Genomic DNA, 19,863 nt, shown 5'->3' on the forward strand with positions numbered 1-19,863 from the left:
GGGATGGAGAAATAGCTCAGCAGTTAAGAGCACTGGCTGATCTTCCAAAGGTTCTGAGTTCGATTCTCAGCAATCATATGGTGGCTCACAACTATCTGTAATGATGTCTGGTGCCCCCTTCTGGTCTGTAGGTGTACACACAGGGAGAATACTATCATAATCAATCAATCAACCAATCTTAAATTAAAAAAAAAAATTCTCAGCTGATAAAGCTTGTATGAACACCCAAAGCCTAAGTATGAGGAGACCAGAAGCACTTCGGTCCCAGGTATTTAAAGTAATAGTATTCAAGCTGTAGCTATAGAGACTCAATGCCACACTTAGACATCATGCCACACTTCCCAGACTGTTTATCTCCCTGAGAACTAACTTATAAATGATTTATGTCCCCCGTAAACTAAACCAAGTAAACTTTGTTGCTTGCAGGTAAGCGCCACAATCACACATTGAATTAAAATGCCTTGGGCTAAAAATAGGGAGAGAGAGAAGGGGTAAGGTTGAAGGGGAGAGTGCTGAATAGTGGTTTGGAATCTGCAAACTAGGTAGTTTTACAACTGGCTGGAAAGGCAAGTTAGTTTCCATCCCTGATCCTGGAGAATTTATAGTATCTATGAATGGATTTTTAAGGTCCTGTGTTGATAGGAGATGCCATTATGTATAGTTTCTCATACTAGTTAATGAATAAAGAACTGTTGGCCAATAGGAAAGGAAGATAGAAGGGACTAGGAGACAAGGAGGAAAGAGGAAGTAGTAAGGAGGAGTCAAGATGGAGAGCTGGAGAGAATAGAACTGCCAGCCGCCTCTTGCTGGTAAGACCACGTGGAAATACATAGAAATGGATTAATACTTAAGACAGAGCTAGTAACTGGCCAACAGCATACTATCAAATACAGAGTCTCTGTGTATTATTTGAGGCTGGTGTGGCAGCGGGACAAGACTGGGCAGCAGGAGAAAAAAACCTTACTCCTTACTCTGTGTAATTTCAACTTCTCTTGAAATAATGAGGTAATTTAATATCTATATGGTATTTACCTCTGTGAGTTGCAATTTTCTGACACCAGAAAAGTAGAATGAGATTTAGATGGAATCATAGTCACAGGTTTAGATTAACACAATACAAAAAGCAGGCTTTCTTTTTGCTTCCCAAAACTGGAGCCAGTAGCCTTCTCCTGCCTTCCATGGTCTGGATGAGGCTCAGGGTGTGAGCCTGGCAACAAGCAAGGCTGAAGCAGAGAGTTCACACAGCACCTCCTCCCCCACCCCACTCCCATCCCCACAATGCTTCTCCTTGACTGGCATGCTTTGTGCCATGAAGCAGCACATTCCTAACTTCCATTGTCTGATGTAAAAATCTAGCAAATGAAAATATAAAGGAGACATTTATCAAGATCTTCAGTGTTAAATCAGTGAACTGTGCCTCAGCACATTTGTTCTTATTAAGTACTGAAATGTCAGAGACTGGTGATTGTCATTGCGTCAGCCCTGGAGAGCAAGCCCCAATATGATAGACATACAGTTATGCTTCTTTTATGGAGACCTACATCTACTTGGTAGTGCAGAAGGATGTGTCAAGCGTGTTTGCTGTCATTTAGTTCCTACTCTTTGGGTTAAGGCACTATCTTCTAGGTGGTGGATTTCACATCATTGTTTGGGGGAGGGATATAACCATAGAATCAGGAGCCTTGATTCCCTCAGAACAGTGTTGCTTCTCACAAATGTGCCTCTGGTAAGTCTCCATGAAAAAGAAGGATGGAAATGGGATTCTAGCTGTGATAGTCCATGGAATGTCAAGTCATGTTTCAAAGACTAGACTTCAAATAAAGTTGATTGTACTCTCCTTTATGGGGGTGGATCTTCTTCAGTTAGTTGAAGGCCTAAACACTAAAACTGAGTAGGTGTTTGTAAGAATGAGTTCTTAGCTTGGATCATGGAGAATTGCCTCAGTTTTGAGACTCTGCTTGGTGGACAACTTCAGACACAAGACTGAAATAACAACTCTCACCAGAATTTCTAGGCAGCCATGTAGAATTTGGATCATTGGCCCCAAAGTTATCTGAGTCAAATTCTTTATAACAAATATTTCTACACTCTGTCTTCATCTGTTAATCTCTCTGTCTCTTTCTGTCTACATCTTTTTCTTCTTTTGGTTTTGTTCCTCTGCAGAACCTTAATATGCCTTCTCTGTTTGCATCCTACCTCTGCCAACTGTTTTAGTGTCATGAGTTTTTCTGTCTGTAAAGTGGGAATAGAATAACCCCCTCATTAAATCCACCATGAGCTTGATGATATGGGGGCTGGAGAGATGTCTCAGTGGACAAGAGCACTTGCTGCTCTTGGATGATACAGGTTCAGTTTCAAGCACCCATGTGATAGCTTACAACTATCTCTAACTCTAGTTCCAGGGGATCTTATGACCTCTGTAGGTGTCAGATATGCATATAGTATACATATGTACATACAAGCAAAACATTTGTATACATAAAATAAATAAATACAACAAAAGAATAGTTTGACATTATGCTTCTATCATTTCCTGAGTTAGATTTTTTTCTTTTTCACAGACTGCATATAGAACCAGTTCTATCACTATCCAGCAATATCAGTGTCTGGGCTCCGGGTGAGAGCCTGGGTGACAAGACCCATGGCATATAAAGACAATGAGCATGTTCTTCAGAACAGTCTTTTAAATAAATACCTAGTATGTCTGAAATAGTGAAGTTGAACACTATCACCTTTGGAATAACATCCAGCTCCTTTAGCTTCTAAACAATCCTGTGACCTAAACCTGACATTGCCCATGTCATACTCCAGTACTGACATGTTGAACCTTCACACCTTGATGTTCTGCAAACAAGGGAAATCCACCACACCTCTCCATCCCAACTTAACAAACTCCTATTAAACTTCAAGACCTAGCAGAAAAGTAATGCTTCCCCAAATCTCTAAAGGTACTATATATATTCCATATGTCTAATTGGTTTTTTCCTCCCTTCTTTCCTTTTTTTTTTTTTGGTGATTTATTTATTTTTTATTTCATGTGCTTTGGTGTTTTGCTTGCATGCATGTTTGTATGAGGTGTCAGATCCAGTGGAACTAGAGTTACAGACAATAAGTTGTAAGCTGCCATGTAGGTGCTAGGAACTGAACCTGAATCCTTTGGAAGAGCAGTCACTGATCTTAGCCACTGAGCCATCTGTCCAGCCTCCTTTTCCTTCTTTCTTGTGCTGGGGATAGAATATGGAATCCAAGGTTTTGTGCATGCTAGACCAGCATTATACCACTGAGCTATAGCCACAGCTCTCTCTCTAATATTTCTGTTATATTGATGGTCACATTAAATTACTGCTTAACCACATCCCTTTGGATGCAAGCAAGCTATTCAAAGCTGGGATCACATCTTGTTTCCACATTGCATGATGCCTGACGTATAAAGTTCATTTTATTTTTCTGGAGTTAAATTACCGAGCAAGCTCCTCTTGTACTGATTCCACACTCACCAAACAACCTTTTGATAATTTGACTTCCCCAGAAGCTGCTGCTGATGGAGTGAATGCATGTTCTATCAGACAGATGTGAATGTCTGGGCCACATGGCAGTACATTTATTTCTAGCTGTAAATTAATAAATTGGAGTCCTGGTTTACACACACACAGTTTGTGGGATAAATGACTTGCCTTTGGTCATAGCTCAATTATCCAAATACATGTGATCCTCCTAGCCCATTATTTGAAGACTGGTTTTTATTTATTACCTCGAATTTGTTCTCCACATTGGTTCTGCTAAGTCTTCCCCTCTCCTTGTGGATAGTTGAAAGCTGGCATCAAGTATGGCCCTATCAAAAAGGCAATACTGTGGAGAATGGGTATTGTATTGTTCATGTCTCTGATGGTTTGGCTACATATCTAGAACAGAGGCTGGTACCATGCAAACTTTCCACTTCTGATATATCACAACTTGCTGCAAACAGATCTAGTTCAAGGCAGTGTTCTGTGAGTTCTGCCTGAAAGCCATAGGACCTGGTTTCCTGGCTGGAAAAAAAAAAAAGGGATGGAGAGAATCAGGTTAGCTTCAAAGTATCCTGATGTAATCAGATAGAGGTGGGGCTAAGCAAAGCCCCAACAATGGGAGCAGAGGTATAGCTTCCAGATACAGCTGGGTCAGGGTAGGACCTGACGAATGAGGTTGGGTGTCCAGGGTGGGAATACTAGGAGTGGGGAGCTGTATGCAAATGTATTAGTGAACATATCAATCTACTTCAAATAACAGAGATGGCTTCTTCTATCCTACATCTCTCAGGTCCCTGCCATGGGCCACTTTACCAGGAAACTTGCTTTGATTTTTCTCTGTCACTCTTAAGACCACTGGGAGAGAAACAGCCATGAGAAACACAAGGTCAGGGGTTCTTACCAGCAGAGCTTTCTAAACTATGGGTGCCTTGCCTCCTTCCTGCTCCAAGGAAGGCCCAGAAATATATATGTTTTAAAAGTTGTCTAAATAATTCATATACTGTCCTGTGTTAGTCTATTTTCTGTTGCTCTGCCTGACTATCACTGGCTGGGAAGTTTATGAAGAACAGAAATGAATTTGGCTCATAGTTCTAGAAGCCCAAAAGCATGATGTCCTTATGGACTCAGTCTCTAAAGAGGATGTTTGCTGTTTCATGCTGGCCAGAGGGCATCACATGGTCCAATGATATAAGCATGCTAGCTCAAGCTCCTCTTCACCCTTCCGAAAAACCTGCCAAGACCATCAGGAGTGCCTTGCCTGCATCCTCATCTAATCCTGACTACATCCACTATGTCAATGTATAAATCAAGTTTGTAGCACATAAACAATTCAAACCATAGCACTGTTCAAAACGTCTTAAGAACACCACCTGTCTGCAGTCCTTACAGGTTAGAAGGAGGTCTGTGCAATCAGGTTTTCTCTGATATCATTTCTTTCTATCCTATACCCTTATGCACTGTATTATAATCTAATCATCTATTTAGTTTTTCTGTTATTTCATTGCTACCCAGGCAAAGACAAGGATCTGTCCCTTACTTATGGTTTGAAGTCTTGCCAAATCCTTTTCATTATATAGTGCTAAAGGAATTCCAGGAATTTTGTAAATAATTAAAGATCAGTACAAGGTAGGGGAAAGGCCACAGTACTTCCCCACAATAACACACACACACACACACACACACACACACACACACACACACACACACCCGTGTGCATGCACGTACTATACACTGTTGGAGTTTTCTAAGTACAAATACTGAGAGACTGGGCATGATAGTGCACAGCGTTATCATTGGGCAGGAAAACTGTGAGTTTGAGGCTAGGAGAGGCTAGATAATTGGAACCTGTCAGAGAAAGAGGGGCAGAGGAAAAGAGGGAGAGAGGAAGAGAAGGAGAAAGGGGTTTATTGCATGTTTCTGCACGTGGAGGACAGATATTAACAGTGGGTCTCTGTTAATCATCTTACCCCTTATTTGGGGGGCGACAATTTCTCTCTGAACCTGGAGCTCACTGATTCAGCTAGACTGGCAGGCCAGCAATTGCCTGCTTTCCTTTTCCTTACCAGGCACATACTACAGGAGCTTGGATGCTGGGGATTTTCCCAACCCCTAAATTAGAAGATTTTGATCCCCCCTTTCCTAGTATTTAACATACATTCTCAAACATTACTATTATATCAATACACAGTCACAAAACAGGACATTAAAATTAATGTTTTTATTTGTAGTTTAAAATTTTTATGTTATTTTTATTATTTCTTTTACAGTTTTCCTTTGGAGGGGGACACTGCAAGGATGAAGGGCACATATAGAGGGACTGGAAAATAAGTGGTACTAGGGTGCATGGCATGAAATTCCCAAAGAATCAATAAAAACTATGTTAAAAGTAAATACTTCATTAACTACAGAGATTATGTGGGCCTACTGCTTTGTATTATTTCTCTGCTAAGTCCTCTTTGAGGGGGTCTCCCTTAAAGAATGCTGTCCTCATGTGTTTTCCTGTTGCTGTGTTAGAGACCATGACCAAAAGCAACTTGGAGAGCAAAAGGATTATTATGTTTTATAGGTCAGAGTATGTTATTGAGGGAAATTGAGGCAGGAGCTCAAGGCAGGAGCCTGGAAGCAGAGACTAGAGCAGAGCCCATTGAGGAAGGTTGCTTACTAGCTTGCTCCCCTGGCTTGCTCAGCATGCTGTCTAATACTGCCCAGGGCTTGCCCAGGGGTTGTACCACCCACAGTAGGCTGGACCTCTAACAATCAATCAAGAAAATGACCCATGTACTTGTCTATCAGCCAGTCTGGCAGAGATATTTTCTGCTGTATTTTTGGCTGTGAGGTTAACCATTCACAGCTGAGCCATCTCTCCAGCCCTGGAGAATTTTCCTCTGTTGAAATTTGCTCTTTGCAGGGAGCAGTATAGCACACTACAAGAGGATGTTGTTTGGGGACAAGAACCACTACAGGCCATTTTGCAAGACAACATTCTCCGCTACTGTGGCCTTGTGTTCTACTGTGCTGCTATCCCTTTTCCATTTCTAGCTTTGATATTTGATAACTTCTTCAGATATATTGTAAATTTTATAGCACACAATTGTAATTTCTGTGCATTCAGTGTTCATTTCACATAAGAAGGAGTGCTCACTGCTTTGTCCCTTTCTAGCTGTATGTCGTGGGGAGTGTCAGTTAACATCCTTGTTTGTTTACTTAGATGCAAAACAGAGATAAAATTGTGGCCCACAGGGATTACTGTGAACATAAAATAGATACAAAATATAAAATTCTTTATTACCACTAGTCATTCAGATAACTTTCTAGAAGTAAAATGATTAGGTCAAGGGTTATGGAGATATTTAGGATGATTGCTTTGTATTAATAATTTGAGGGGGGCTATTTTCCCCCTTTGCAGGACTGTGGCTTGTATCCAAGGTCTTGAGCCAGTTGGGTGTACTTATCTCTGAGCTAGATTCTCAGTCCTTTTGTGACCTTAAATTCATTCTCTAGTCCAGGTAGGCATTGAACTTTTGATTCTTTGGTCTTCCCGAACCTACAGTGTCACCAAGTGTGGCAGGGCCATGGCTGAATTGAGAAAAACAAGCCAACTTCAGCTTAGTGGCTGAGCCAAGACTACACATCAGAACTTTAGACAGGCAAGGCCTACACCCTGTTTTTGCACATAAGATTTTACTGAAATATGACTGGTAGTGACCCAATGGTCCTCACATCCTTTATTATCTGACTCTTTTTGAAACTTTGCTTATCTTTGGCTTGGGAGGAGGTTGGAACTAAAATTCATGCTCTACCAAGTATCCTTTACTAGAGTGACAGAATTGCTTGCTTAAGTGTGTGTTCTTGGTGCTATGTGTCTCAATTTCCCAACTCTTGATTCAAGGATCAGGAAAGCAAGAGAAATGGTTAATTTTATGTCAAGGGGAAGGATCTAGAAGAGTAATAGCTGCTAAAATATCAGGTAATATGGGTGCCTCTATAATATGTTGTATGTGTGTACGCATGTGTGTGTATGTGTATGTGGGTATGTGTATGACAAAATCAGAACATGACTATATAAATTATAATGGTTAGATGGCATTGTCTGTTTAAGGAACAGTAGGAGCATAGAAGGGATGGGTTTATCATGAGCTTGCTGCAGGTCACTGCTCCAGAGGAACTCAGATATGAGTTTTTGCTACCATGATATGTCCGTGTGTCTAGATCCAAGTGATCATGAAGCAAACCCACAGAAGCCATGGCCCAAGTATTTTCTCCCTTGTTTCTGTCAAACATCTGGTTACAGTGAAGAGAAATCTCATTGACATAGGTTCTTTCCTAGTTCTTAGAGGTGGTTGGTCTCTTCTGTGCTTGCCAAAGGTGGAGCTAGTTAGAGGCCAGGGATAGATTATGGTCACATCTCTTTACCCAGCATGTGCCAACACAATTCATGTCAGGAAAGAACTATTGTTCTGCACCAGTCTTTAAAGAGGCCCTGAGAGCCAAGCAATCATAAGCCCACAGAGCTGAAAAGTGTCACTGGTTTATCTGAGGACAGCAGTTCCTTACCCCAGCACCTGTTATCTGAAGCCTCCAGGCAGTACTTTTCGGGCATCAATAAAAGTTAATGGGGATGTTTCTCCTAGAAGCATGGTGAAGCCATTATACATATGCCCATGGACTCAGCCTTGTATATGGTCCACAGAAGAGCTTGGGAAAAACAGGTTGAGCCAAAGAAGGAAAGGAGACATGAACACAGACAGAATGCCTCTAATATCAGTTGATGGCCTCACAGCTATGAGGACTTTGGATATTTCATTTCCAAAACAGTTCCCAATATTGACAGTTCAAGCTGGATTTAGATGAGATTAAAAAGCATTCAGCTGGGCTCTAGATCATATAATTTCATTGTTCTGGGAAGGAACTTGGCAATGATGTTTTCTAAAAAACAAAAACAAAACAAACAACAACAACAAAAACCACTCCCCTGGTGGCTCTGATAGGCTCATTGTTTGCAGTCTAGCTTGAATGCTCTCACTTTACAGGTAAGGAGACTGAGGTCTGGAGATAGGCTACAGCTTGGAAGCTCTGCCATGAAATGAAGGCAAAATCAACTCCAAAGCTTGCCTGGCTCTCTCTGGGAGATCTTCATGCTGTACTGTCCAAGTCTTCTTCCCTCTACATGTGTGGGGAGTAATGAGACTGAACTTGAGTCCATTGCCATCACCAAGCACCCATACCATACTAATTCCTTCTTTTTGTGGGCCCTCTGCAACCTTGTGGCTGCTTTCTGCTCCTTCTTTTTGTGTTCTAAGTGACCTGGGTTAGTTGTTGCCTTAACGGATAAAATGTCCCTTCCGGAATGTCACGTCTACTTCCCCGTTCTTTCTCCTGGAAGCAAATGGGAGAGATTTATGGCTCCACGTAAAATCCCAGCCTTGTTTAGAAATTGCTTGAGATTGATTAAATAATAAAAATGCTTTTAAGACAGGGAGGTAAATCTCCTTGCTAATTGCTCTGTGCTTTACATTAGAACCTTGCTACACTGCCTGATGCTCTCCAGGGCTGGACATCTTTGTAATTTCCATCACCCTGGAAAGTCACATTGGAATCATTGTCTGAAGCTTTCTACCAGGACTGATACTGTTAAATGATACAGACAGACAATTAATGGGGCAATAAACACAGCCAGCAGGGCGTTTGAAAAGGATGGCAAATCCTATCTTCTTTCTGAGTGTAAGTTCTGGCTCTCATATGGATATGTGGATGGGAGCCAAGTCCTGGTGGAGGGGTGGTCCAGATGGGATATAGAGGGAGTTTCCCACCCTCCAGTGATTCTATCCCTCTTTCTAGCACATTGGTCTGGGTACTCTAAAAGGTGACAGATTTTAAGTTGGACTCACTGGTTTAGATCTAGAAGGAAACAGGATGTCTATCTCAATGGGAAGGGTGTGTTTCTGCATAAGAGTGTCAGTGGGACAGGTAGATAGACCATAGCATGTGTCTGGAACCAGATCTAGTAGCCTGAGTTAGATAGGTGGTTGACCTTCTGGGCTCTGCAGGTATAAAAACATTAAACATCAAATTTAGTTTCGGTCTTCATCAACAGTCATTTTACTTGTATATAACCCTCTGGCTTCTAAACCTTTTTCAGATGTATATCCAGTGGCCATATAGTAGTTAGACACTCTTCTGCTCCCAATGGAAAGCTTGACCCTCATTGATAGGAGTTTCTCATTAGTCTTTGAGGCCAGGGAAATGTCCTACTGGAAAAAGGACAAGGTGGGATACAGGTCTGAAAGGAGCTTCTGGTGACAGGGATGAACAATCCAAGAGGTCCTTAGCTTAGGAGAAACTTAGTGTCTCAGCTAGAACCAGTCAACTGACCACTCCTTCAGCTCTTGGATGGCAGCTCTTGGATGGATATTTGCCTTGACGGCAGTATGATTATCCAGAATATTCTGCCTGGTATAAACGTTAGTGATAATAAGTCATAGAAAAAGTAACCTAAGGAGGATATAAGAATAAACAAGAATTTAGGATCTATCTTCAAATAATCTCAGGAATTTTTGTGCTGTTAATTATGGGAGGTTGTGAGCATTTTCCTGATAAGTGTCTATGTTCTTCATAAAATTTTAAGGGATTCATTCACAGTCAGTGGTGGCCTTAAAACAAACAAAAAACAAAAAAAACAAACCCCCAAAAACCAAAGGAGCATTAAAACCACTAGGAAGGTGGTAGGAGATCCAATTCTGATAAAGAAGGGCCTTATGGAGGAAATGACCTTTGGATTTGGATTTGAAGTGGGGCAGCTCTTCAGAAGAACCAGGAGAAAGATTTCGGAAAGGAGTCTTGTTGAAGAAACTGTAGCCAGCCTACCCAGGCAGCAGTTACCCTGCCTCTGGTGCCCAGGCCAGTCGGCATGAGCATGCGCATGCGTGGCAGGCACTTCCCGAAGCCAAGCCTGCCTCTATGCCCAGAGACTGCTGACAAAGTAATACCTGACCCAGAGACACCAATGAGGAAAGGACAAAGTAGCAGAGTCAGCCGCCTGAGCCAATAGGACCTTGGGAGGGGTATAAGGGCCGGTCTAACTTCCTGTCGCGCGCTCTGCTACTCGCTAAACCCAGTCGATGGTGTTGAGTCTTCGCACCCCTTCTTCCAAGGGTGTTCAAGCAGGGTAACCCACAACATGTTCAGGGTTCTGAAAAGCATGCTGTCCCTTCAAACCACAGGAGAAAGTGGCTGAAGCAGAAGCAGAGGGCAGAGCAGAATATGCAGGGGAGGAGAGCTTGGGGCCCTATCACTGGTGAGTATGTTCAGATGGAAGCTGAGGAATTTGGGCTTTAGCCTCAAGTACTCTTCAGATACTAGCTCCCTCCAGTGTCCATTGCTTGGGTTCTGCTTGGAAAAAGGTCACAACCAGGTAATGGGAGGACAGTAGAGCATAGATTTAATAAAGTTGTTATGGTAGCAAAGCATCTTGATGGACAGTAAAGCTACGAAGAATGAATGTGATCCGGAGGGGACTCCAGCCTCAAGCATAAGGGATGGATACTTTCCCCAACATATTCAGAACTACCCTAGAGTTTTGGTCATTTGGAGTTTCTGGGCCAGTTTCTGTGACCAGACATTTTGTTCTCACCGGTAACTGGGATGATTTGTTTTCCAGAGAAGTGTTTTGGGTTTTGACTATGGTCAACTTTTAAGCTTGTCTTAAAGGTCCTGTACAGGTGAGTGGCAAGGGAATGCCATGGGTATGAAGATTTCATTATGTTCTTGTCATAGCATTATTAATTTATTCCATTTCTCAATGCCATTTCTGTTACTGTGATAAACACCATGTAAACAATAACAACAAAAATCTTGGGGGTGGGGAGAGGTTTTGGCTTGCAGGTTACAGTCCAGCCTCAAGGGAAGCCAGGGCAGGAACTCAGGGCAGAAATCTGAGAAAAGATCATGGAGGGAAGTTGTTACTGCTTGTGGCACATGGCTTACTCAGCTACTGCTCAGAGATGTCACTGGAGCCTTCTAAATCAATCAACAATCAAGAAAAAGTCCAGACATACTTGCGGAGCAGTCTGATGGAAGCAATTCCTCAATTGAAGTGCTCTCTTCTCAGGTGACTCTAGTTTGTGTCAAAATAACAAAAAACTAACACACATAGTACCCAAACTGTAAATGATAGAGGGAAGTTCTTCACTTGGAGGGGAGGAGTCTAGTAGAATGTTAGATGTGTTACATTGGTTAGTGCTGTGGAATATTTGTTTAGTGATGCAAAGATGTGTTGCATTCTTTTATGTTGTATTTGTTTAACTCTGTGAAGCTCTGTTACTCTGCCTCTCGAAAACACTTGATTGGCCCAATAAAGAGCTGAACAGCCAATAGTTAGGCAGGATAAAGGATAGGTGAGGCTGGCAGGCAGAGAAAATAAATAGGACAAGAAATCTGGGAGGAGAAGATCCAGGAGTGAGAGAAGGAAGAGGACTCCAGGGGCCAGCCACCCAGTTAAACAGCAAGCCATGGAGTAAGAAGAAAAGAAAAATATATAGGACAAAGATTAAAAGACCAGAGGCAAAAGATAAATGGGAAAAGTTGGAAGCTAGCTAGAAATAAGCCATGCTAATACCAGGCATTTATAAGCAAGAATAAGCCTCCATGTATTTATTTGGGAGCTGGGTAGTGGGTCCCCCTAAAAGACAAAAAGAGTTAAGAGTTAAAAGCAAACAAACAAAACAAAAAAACAAAAACAACCACTAAAAGAATCCCATCCATCCTCAGCATCCTGAGAAACCATGTCTCTTCTGCTCAGCATGATAAAAGGATAATGGTGAGAAGGCTTCTTCAATACAGGTCTCTGGTCACCCCATGGAGGAACCATGAACATTTAGTCTTGGGCTAAGAGCCTAAGACCCCCGTTTTAGGTGATAGTTGCTATAAGGCAGGGAGCTCTGCCTCTTCTTGCCAGCTCACTATCTTGTCTTAGCTTTCCCGAGTCTTAGTGGATGTCAGTTCATTCTGTAAAGTGAGCCATAAACTGCTATGTCCTCCTGAAGAAGGTAAACATTGACAGAAAGTCCCTGCATTCCACAGCCTGGCTTCTCTGGTTCCTGTTGCCAAGTCCAGTACAATGAAAAAGGAAGCAACGAATTAAGTGTGCAGTAGAGACCAAGAACTGTTAGGAATTATTGTTGGACTAAATGTTTGAATTATTGGCTGAATTTTCTTATTTAATTCTTCCAATAGTCTTATAAATTGGGTACTATAATGTCTCCAATTTACTGGTGAAAAAAATTGAAGGTTTTAGAGTTCAGGGAATAAATATGTGTCATAGTGGCTGATAAACTCTAGTTCAAACCCAAGCTCTCTAGTTTTGAAGTTGGAGTGTGTATGTATGTGTGTGTGTGTTGGGGGGGGGTGTTATTCTTAACAGCTGTGAGGTTTGCTACTGCCATGGCCATTACAAGCTGACTGTAGTCCTTTGGGATTTTATGCATTGGGTAGAGTGGTACTAAAAAATATCCAAATCTAAGTAAACTCAGGAGGTCTGAGTTGATGCAAAGGATGCCAGAAGTGTTCTAATAACCCATGGAGGGATGATCTGTGCAGGGGCCAGGTAGGATTTCATGATCCTTTGTTCAACTGGCTTGAAGCATGGGGCTTCCTAGCAAATTATTTCTAGATAACATTTATAGCAGGATGCATACCCACTCACCGTAATTTCCACTACTGTCACCATAGCAAGAATTTATTAATAAGGATATTATTTTATTAATCAATTATTTTTATTTATTACAATTTCATAATATATTACAATTATGATTTATTATAGTATATAATATATTTTCTTGGTATATTTATATATTTATTAATATGTCATATGTTATAATCTAATATTTATATATGATATATTTCAGTGCTTGCTATAATTTATTATATATTTTATCATATATATTATGATATATATTTATATATAATTTGTTATATGTTTATTGCAATGAGTTATGGCAGTAGCAAACCTTGTAGCAGTTAAGAATGCTTCTCTGCCCTGAAACTAGATGTCTTGGCTTGAACCATGAGTCCATCAACCACTATGAAATGTATTTATCCTCTGATTCTAAAACCCTTAATTTTTCAGCAGTAAAATATATTTATATTTATAATGTTACTATATAATTCACTATAATTATAATAATAATTAAAACAGTATTATATTAATATATTAATAAGTTCTTTGCTATTATTACAATTGTGATTGACTTTCACTTGCAGGTCTGAGTAGTCTTACCTTTTTCTCTACCCTTTTCTTTGCTGAGATATGGTTTAGCAATTGGGTGTGGTTAGCTCACTAGGGTGTAAATGAATGGCATTGATATATAACCCAAAATATATCTAGACCTACCTGGCACCAAATACCATCACAAAGTGACAGAAGCATTAGCTTTTCCTAACACTCTGAGGCCTGTATGAGAAGAACCTCACACCTCTTCATTCCAAATTATGCCCTTTGGCATCAAATTGTTTACAAGGAGATAGATGGATTTCTCAAAAGCATTAACATGTAAAGGTTTTAAATAAGTGATGTGACTCTTACAGAAAAGGAAAATGTATGAGACATACTATTATTCTTCAGTTCTGACATATAGAAAGTCTAGTCCCTGCAACTGTATACACATTTTTAATAATTCACAGCAAATACTTTTTTAACATTTTTCATTGGGAAAATTGCCCTATTGAAGGTGCTTAAGCAAGAAATAAAATGATTTGATTTGTGAATTCCTATCCAACAACTAAGTGTTGTAATTAGTGCTCTTTGCTTGATTGATTAGGGTGCCCTTGAGGATGAGGAATGGAGTTGTCTTTGCCTTTGCACCCCTGGCACCTAGGAAGCAAGTGCCCACACACATAATTGCTAGTCAAGACATTGGGAGTGAATGGATGAGTGTGAAGGAAGTAGCACCCAGCATAGGCAAGAGTGGGATTGAGGCTGGGATTTGCAAGCTGGAAGCTGGGAAATGGCTAGTGTCAGGGAAAGAGGCTACAGGGATTCTAGGAGGCTAAGATATGTAGTACAATCAGTGTGTGTTATTATTCTCAAGTTCTATAAGGGGCCTGTGGCCCATAGTAAGCGTTGAATATAATTTTGTGCAAAGATGGAAATGGCCTATTTTTCACTTTCCAATGCTGTAGATTGCAGGCATGGGTATCTCTTGATACAGTACATTACATGCATGTGTGTGTCTTGATATGATAGATTGTAGACATGTGTGTCTCTTAAGCACTTGAAACATGGATATTTCACCTTAGGAATTGGATTTATAACTAAATATTTTTGAAATTAAATTTAAACAACCACACATGTCTGTGACTACCATATTAAACAGTCCAAATATTCCTTCTCTCTCTCTTTCTTAAAAACAACAACAACAACAACAATAACAACAAAACCTGCTATCCTTATGTAGCATAAGCTAACCTCAAATTCAGGAAACTCTAGCTTCAGCTCCTTGAGTACAGATATGCATTAAAGAGCCTGGGTCAATGTTTAGGTCTTTCAGGAAAGGTTTCAAGTGTCCGGGAATAGGGTGGGGGAGAGACGGGAAGGAAGACTGTCTGGCATGCCAAATGGTTATGAAGACCATCTGAAAGAGACTCCCAGGTGTAGGCTGTTCACAGAGATGAAAGGTGGAAACACAACTCCAGAATCTAAAAGACCATCTCTCAGGCTCATGACGTATTAGCTGACGTGGAGCTGAAGTCATCTACTCATTAGTTTTATGGTCAAAACTGAAATAAAGTATCACAAATTCTATTCGTTTCCTTGGCATCCACCCTGTTACAGGTGAGCGTGATCTGTCTCCCCTTCTGATCATTCATGGGAGAGGTGTGTGGGTGAGGGATGCCACTGGGGAAGCATCATCCAGGCCAGCCAAGGCCTGTTTGGTTTTCTGTATCACTTATAGTGAGGCAACCCAAATTTGCTTTTTGGGTTTATGGGGGAGGTTTTTTTTTGGCACACTGTACTTATAATAAAAGTGCCCCTTTTAATAAAAATCAATGACAACTTAAAATATACAATAAATATTGCAGTGTTCATAAAACATACTATGCATTAAATCCAACTTTATTGTGTAATGCACACTATTTACAGCCTGCATTTCAGGCCCGATCATGCTTCCAATGACGAGTGAAATGGCCTAAAACAGCTGTCAGATGGTGTGAAGTGAATATAGACACCGGGTAAATCAAACACAAATGAACCCTGAGTGTTCTTTCTCAGCACTGAGACCATCCCTGTGTGACTGAGGATGCGTGCATTGCCTGCGGCCATGTGCACTATATCATCTCCCTTCTCTCTTTCTCCATCTCCTCATTTTTCTTCCTCTCTTCTTACAATGGGCCCATAAAGATGCAAAAGAATTGGACAGCATCTTGGGCTTCCTAGGTGCTTATGGAATTATTATGGAGATTAAAGCTCAGTGGTATATATGATACAGCTCTTCATTGGTCCCCTGATGTTTAAAGGATATGTATTTTTGGTTCACTGCATATGCTATTTTTCTCTACCAGAATTGCCCTTCCTGTCCTTCACCATGGAGAGAACTCCTAATCCATCGTTCAGAGTCCAAATCAGATGCTGTCTCCTCTTGGAATGCTGCTTTGAATACTAGGCAGAGTCTGAATACACTTTTATTCCCCATTCTTTTTCTATTTTTCCTTTCTCCATTTATAGCGATCATGACACATACACTGCACTGATGATCCTCCTCTGCAAGAGAGTCTGGGAAACAAAGTTTCCAAAGTTCTCCGCTCACACACCCAGTTTGGAGAGCTTAGCAGGCCCTCAAATTCTTGTCTATACATTCTCTTGTCGTGATGCCAACACACAGCAGCTTTATTATGTTTATTATTATGAACAGAGCATTTTGCTTTGTTCAGAGAATTATCCATGATCTATCTTAAGTGCGGCACACCATTCTTCACCTAACCAGTTAACTTATCACCTGGTATTTTATGTTTTCGTGTGACACTCTTCCTCATTGGGGCTATATTGACACCTTTACTAGGAGGTGACTTCTATCAGGCCACACACTGTCCTTTTCCTTAGCATGGGCACTTACTGATCAAAGGATGTCCTATACATATTTTCTAAGTGAATGAGTCAAAGTTGAACATAAAATTTTGGGCCACTGATAATTTGTCCCATCTTGCAGCAAACTAGTGGGCTCAGTTACATCCTGAAATTCAGTTCCCAGGGCCATACTGCTCAGGTTCTAAGAGAGAGCCTGGCAATACCATTTTCCTTTGAATCAGTGAATCCTATGTCAGGTATCCTTTTCATTGCTGTGGCCAGACACCTGACATGAAGTAGCTTAGCAGAGGAGTGGTTTGTTTTGGCTTACAGTTTGAGGAGATAATGCCTCCCATAACAGGGGATGCGTGGCTGTGGGAGAGTACAGGGGCTAGTCACATAGTATCTGCAGTCAGGAAATAGAGTTGAGGAAGCAGGGCTGAATTAATCAAAACTTTAGGTCACCACCCCCATGAGCCACTTCCTGTATCTCCTAAAGGTTCTATAACCTTCCAGTATAGGACTGTTAGCTGGGGACCATATATTCAGAAATATGAGCCTTTTGGGAGGTTGGAGGCATTTTATATTCAGACCACCTCAGACCCCAGAGAGAATTTTTCCAATATATTCTGTACTCTGGTTTTAAAGATCAGTCAGTGTGGGGTAGAGCCAGGTAGTTGAGATGTCTGAGAATTAACCTCACATGTACAGGCAAGTCGTATTTCATGTTCTCTAAAACTTTCTTGAAAAATCTCTGGGTGGCCAAGATGAGACTCAAAGAGACTAGGGAGCTCATTTGTTTCCTAGTTTATTATGTGGGGAATTACTTCACTTTAGGAAGTTCAGCTACTAGAATATAGTTGTAATACTAGAGAGGGTATGGTGGTTTGGTGAGAATGGACCCCACAGGCCCAACTGTTTGAGTATGTGGTCTTCAGTTGTTGGTTTAGGGGGTGTGGCTGGACGGACTGGCGTGTAGAACTGTATTACTGGCGGTGGGGTTTGAGGTTTCAGAGCCGCGTGCCATTCTCACATCTCCTAGCTCTGTTTTTGCTTGCAGTGTATGATGAGCCCCCAGCTTCTGCCTTAACTGCCACATCTGCTGGCTGCTGCTTCTGGACTTTAATCCTCTGGAACTGTAGGCCTAAAGAAAACCTTTCCTCTGTAATTTGCTTTAGTCATGGTACCTTATCACATCAATAGAAAAGTAACAAATATAGATGGTATCAAGTATCTAGACAACAAGACGGATTCTCAGGATATACTCTTTCTTTCCTTCCCTTTTCCTTCATCCCATTTTCTTCCACTTTCCCTTCGTTCCCTCTTCTTCATTTTCTCATATCCAGGATTTTGCATAGATACATGAGAAACTACTTTTATTTACTTTGTCTCCCACCTTTCAGTCTATGAGACTCTTTCCTAGTTGCAGGACTCATGCTATGACCACAGCTGTACTATTTCACTAATGTCATAACAAACTTCTAGTATATGTAGTTAGTAGGTTAATGGGCTACAGGGGACCCAACTTGGCCCATATTTAGAATGCAGTAATGAATTGTGGTTTAATTGGTTTTCTATCATTTGAGAGCAATGAGAAAATAATTTCCTCAAATTCCTAGTGGGACCTGTGGTTGGAGTAATCATTGACTTTTGCTTCAGCAAAAGTTTGCTCCGGACCAAGCACTAAAGGCCTTTGTATGACAAAACAAATGGCTGTTTTTGTTTTTCTCTCATAAATGAAGGTAAGATGGGGTTGAAAATGTGGTTCAGTTTCTACAATACTTGGCTTGCATGCAAGAAACCCTGGGTTCACCCCCAGTACTACATAAAACTGGGTTTTGTGGTACACACCTATAATCCCAGCAGTTGGAAGGTGAAGGAAGAGGAATTGGAAGTTCAAAGTAAGCTATGGCTACATAGTGAGTTGAAGGCCAGTGTGGGCTACATAAGACCTGATCTTGGGGTTGAAGGTGGGGTAAGGTGCTTTCTATAGGTCTACTACAATGTTGAGTCTAGTCCAAGGAGAGATTCTTTTGTCTGAATAGTTAACCAAATTTGTTATATTGGTTAAACTTCCTGGACCAGGTGTCATTCTAAAAAAAATTATACATTAATTGTACAATGCAGTGGGCTTCATTAGGATAGCTTTGTGCACACAGAAGGTACTTGGAAAGTATTTAACCCACTCCCATTATCCACACTTAATACCCCCTGTCACAAATGGGTTTTTCAACACAGTATTGACTGCATGATCAAAACAATTTAAAAAATCTATTTCACTTTCCTTTTATGAATAATAATAAGATGGTAATATACAGTTCTCTGGGGTGAGGTGGATCTTGGATGAGTAAAAAGGACATAAGCATTAAGGATCAGTTCTTGCCTGAGCACCTTGGGAGCCTGGTGGGTATCACTTTTCAATCTTTACATCCCATGGATCATTGTCTACTAAATTCCTGATTAATATTTGTTGAAATAAAGTTTAAAACTTCCCAGAGTTTATTGACGTGGGTATGGCTTCAGTGTGGTTTATGTTCCCATCTATTCTTCATCTTGTGCTTCCTTTGTTCAGATTTGTTTGTATGAGAGAAATGAAGAGGAAGAAAGGGGAAGAAGGGCGAGAGGGCTCTTGTTTATTTCATAGGCACTTTCCCTAAGAACTGCTTTTTCATTATTTTCATTTACAGGTGAAAATAAGCAATTCAGCAACAGTTCTGAGATCATGAGATCATACAGCTGTGAGTCAGCCATTGAAACCGGGTATTCTTTTTAAAGCTTTAAATATAGGCTGGACCTATAATAGGTCAAGGTGGGGATGGCAGGTAATGAGATAAGTGGGTTACCTCCTACACAGATAGTGCATGTCAGCTGGCCTGAAGAGTCTTAGAAATATCTTAGGGGCTGTCTTAAAATAAGCTGTTATCTTTTCATTCTTTACCATCTTTTATCAGAGGGTGACTCATAATTAGGTTATCTTGGAGATATCTAAGTGGACTTTCCTCCACCGATCCCCCGAGGGACTCTGATAATAGTGGTGATGCTGAGTCTGGGGATCTGCTGCTAGTAGAAACCCAGGACTTAGGGCTTCAGTGCACTTTTCAGGGAGGTGAACGTAACTCTGTGATAAATGGGGCAAGAGATTTAAGTCCCTCTCTGCTGAGATGATTGTTCAAGGGTGGTGGTGATGACTGAAAGACAAACCCTAGTTGCATGCAGCCTTCCTATTGCTGCTTTGCTTGGATGGTTTGAGGGCACTCTTGTCCTCTTGGGTCCCTTCAGCCTCGAGGCCAGTAGTTCTGA

The sequence above is a fragment of the Phodopus roborovskii genome, unplaced genomic scaffold (genome assembly GCF_943737965.1).
Source record: "Phodopus roborovskii unplaced genomic scaffold, PHOROB, whole genome shotgun sequence".
Classification (NCBI taxonomy): domain Eukaryota; kingdom Metazoa; phylum Chordata; class Mammalia; order Rodentia; family Cricetidae; genus Phodopus; species Phodopus roborovskii.